Source organism: Macrobrachium rosenbergii, chromosome 37 (assembly GCF_040412425.1).
Source record: "Macrobrachium rosenbergii isolate ZJJX-2024 chromosome 37, ASM4041242v1, whole genome shotgun sequence".
Taxonomy (NCBI): domain Eukaryota; kingdom Metazoa; phylum Arthropoda; class Malacostraca; order Decapoda; family Palaemonidae; genus Macrobrachium; species Macrobrachium rosenbergii.
This window is the reverse complement of record NC_089777.1, coordinates 4,623,015-4,626,769: the sequence shown is the minus strand read 5'-3', so window position 1 is coordinate 4,626,769 and position 3,755 is coordinate 4,623,015.

Sequence of the window (3,755 nt, the reverse complement as noted above, 5' to 3'; positions counted from 1 at the left end):
TTGAGGATAGCAAGATGGAAGAAAGAGAAATTCGAACGGTGGTATAGTAAAAGGAATGAAAGGGGTTGCACTAGGGGCCTAAGGAAGGGACGCTGCTGCAAAGAACCTAAAGTAATGCCTACGGTGCACCGCGTGAGGTGCACTGACGGCACTACCCCACTACAGGGGCCAAGAAAATGGGGTCCAGGTGCTATATTTTAAGTGTGCAAAGGTGTTGGCTGTCGACACAGATCTGGGCCCAAGCATTACTCATGACTTAAAGATGTGTTTGAAAGCGCTTTGGATCAGAGGCCTCTCGCTCGGTTAAATTTATTTATATCGCGGTCGCGTGAGACTCCAATGAAGTTATGGTTGGCAGGACTGCTAGTCTGAGAGAGAGAGAGAGAGAGAGAGAGAGAGAGAGAGAGAGAGAGAGAGAGAGAGAGAGAGAGAGAGAGAGGTTTTGGTGAATTTTCCTATGATCGAGAATAAATCTTATTGTTTTTATGTTTGTGGAGAAAGCAGGGGGAACGCTTGAAAAGACAGACCCTCTCTCGCTCGACGATAAGTAGCGTTGCTGTGTGACAATACTTGGAACAGCAGACTAAATATTGAAAAAGTAACAAATGCCCCGAAGTTTCTTCGGCGCAATGGAGTTTCCTGTACAGCGAATAATGCTGTATGAGCCGTGGCCCATGAAACTTTCAGCCAAGGCACGGTGGTCGCCTGTCCTCTAGCGTTGCCAGAGTCGCGATCATGTCTAACTTTAACCTTAAATAAAATTAAAACTACTGAGGAGGCTACAAGGCTGCAATTTGGTATGTTCGATGATTGGAGGGTGGATGATCAACATGTCAATTTGCAGCCCTCTAACCTCCTCAGTAGTTTTTAAGATTTGAGGGCGGACAGAAAAGTGCGTGCCGACGGACAGCCAAAAAGCCATCTCAATAGTTTTCTTTTACAGAAAACTAAAAATGTTAAATAAACTAAGAGTACGATTGCTATTAATTACTTTTGGCAACAGCAGTGTTTGTGCTACTTCTATAGTATTAATAGCAGTAGCGAAAACGATAACTGGCTTGTAATAAACCTCTCTCTCTCTCTCTCTATCGCTTACGTTCTGCGGCAACTGGCTTGCTATAAACTAAAATGAACTAGCAATGAGGTTGATCCAAGATTCAGGAAAATTCACCATAACCTCTCTCTCTCTCTCTCTCTCTCTCTCTCTCTCTCTCTCTCTCTCTGTGTGTGTGTGCCTGGTGCTGTTATTCCTCCTACTTTTGTTACTCTTCGTCTGGTATTTCTCATCTTTTTTTATATCCTTTCGTATTTCCACGTTTACTTTTCTCTTTTTCACTCTCCCAATATTTATCGTTTTTCATCTATATTTTCTCTTTCTATTCTCTTTCCTCCTCCTCCTCCTCCTCTCAATTCCTATTTTCCTTATCATACTTTTCTCCTTCGTCATTTCATCTAATTCTCCAAGACTCGCTCTTCTTCTTCTTCTTCTTCTTCTCCCCCACCTTTTCTTATTTCTCCTCCATATCTTCTCTTTCTCTTTCATCCTCTCTATCTCTTTCTCTTTCTCTCTCTCACCTCTCTGTCTTCGGCCGTAATGTGCGTGCAAGAGGGCGTGTAACTCTTCCACGTGCTTTTGAAAATATTATTTTTTTTTCCGAGGTCTTGACAGGACCTGGTGATATGAGTGACCTGGAAACGGTAAGTAAGGAGGGAAATAAGTTCGGGATAGACGGAGAGGAAGAGAGAAGGAGAGGATGTGAGCGATATTTGGGAGAGAGAGAGAGAGAGAGAGAGAGAGAGAGAGAGAGAGAGAGAGAGAGAGAGAGTCTACAGCAACTCTCGACGACTTATACATTTCCTTAACAATTTTCCGAAAAATCGTTTAAAGGGATTTTCCTTTCTGTGAGAGAGAGAGAGAGAGAGAGAGAGAGAGAGAGAGAGAGAGAGAGAGAGAGAGAGAGAGAGAGAGGATAAAAAAAAAAAAAAGATGAGAATATCAGAAGAATAACAAAAAGTAGGAGACAAACACCAGGCTGAAAAGGAGAGAGAGAGAGAGAGAGAGAGAGAGAGAGAGAGAGAGAGAGAGAGAGAGAGAGAGAGAGAGAGAGAGAGGATAAAAAATAAAAAAAGATGAGAATATCAGAAGAATAACAAAAGTAGGAGACAAACACCAGGCTGAAAGGGAGAGAGAGAGAGAGAGAGAGAGAGAGAGAGAGAGAGAGAGAGAGAGAGAGAGAGAGAGAGAGAGAATAAAAATAAAAAAGATGAGAATATCAGAAGAATAACAAAAGTAGGAGACAAACACCAGGCTGAAAGAGAGAGAGAGAGAGAGAGAGAGAGAGAGAGAGAGAGAGAGAGAGAGAGAGAGAGAGAGAGAGAGAGAGAGAGAGAGAGAGAAAGGATAAAAATTAAAAAAGATGAGAATATCAGAAGAATAACAAAAGTAGGAGACAAACACCAGGCTGAAAGGGGAGAGAGAGAGAGAGAGAGAGAGAGAGAGAGAGAGAGAGAGAGAGAGAGAGAGAGAGAGAGAGAGAGGATAAAAAATAAAAAAAGATGAGAATATCAGAAGAATAACAAAAGTAGGAGACAAACACCAGGCTGAAAGCAGAGAGAGAGAGAGAGAGAGAGAGAGAGAGAGAGAGAGAGAGAGAGAGAGAGAGAGAGAGAAATGTTGTCACACCTGAATTCTCCAAGCGAGAAGTCTACCTGGACATGCTACTAAACTGGGACAGACAACAGTCCGAACACAGAATAAAAGAGAGAGAGAGAGAGAGAGAGCTCTCGGAAAATCTCTAACGGGGTCATAAACATGATCTCAGGTCACGTCCCGGAGTTTAAGAAACAGCTCTTCACATAACAACTTTCCCCGAGGCCACTTTTCGTTTAGGCGACAAACAAAAGAAATGAGGGGGTGTTACAAATTGTCGTGATAAGGATATAACGTGAATAATCGTTATTATCTTTTCGTATGCACATGTTTATGGTACTAATATCAAAAGAGGGTAAAGGGAGTTATTATTATTTTTATTATTATCATTATTAATTTCACTTCTAATATCATTATCATCATTATCATTAACTTCATTTCTACTATTATCACTATTATTATTGTTATAATTATTATCATTATTATTGATTTCACTTCTAATATTGTCATTATTATTATTAATTCCAATTCTATTATTACTATTATTATTATTATTATTATATTTCACTTCAGCTGACATAATAGTATCATATAAGTGTATTGCAAATTTAATAAAAGATCCTTCATGGGAAAGAGAGAGAGAGAGAGAGAGAGAGAGAGAGAGAGAGAGAGAGAGAGAGAGAGAGAGAGAGAGAGAGAGAGAGGCAAGCTTGCGCTTTATAAGCCTTGGTTATTGGGAGAAGGTGAACCATAGGTAGAGAAGAAGAAGAAGAAGAAGAAGAAGAAGAAGAAGAAGAAGAAGAAGAAGAAGAAGAAGAAGAAGAAAGAGAAAATGAAGAAGAAGAAGAAGAAGATGAAGCAAAAGAAGGAGAAGAAGAAGGAGAAGAATAAGAAGAAGCAGAAGAAGAATAAGAAAGAGAAGAAGCAGAAGGCGAAGAAGAAGAAGAAGAAGAAGAAGAAGAAGAAGAAGAAGAAGAAGAAGAGGAAGAAGAAGAAGAAGCAGAAAAAAGGAGAATTAGAAGCAGAAAAAGAGCTGACGCGGTTTCCTTTCCGAAGAGAAAGAAAAAGCAGTTTATCTGGAGGGCGAATCGGAGAAAAAGAGAGA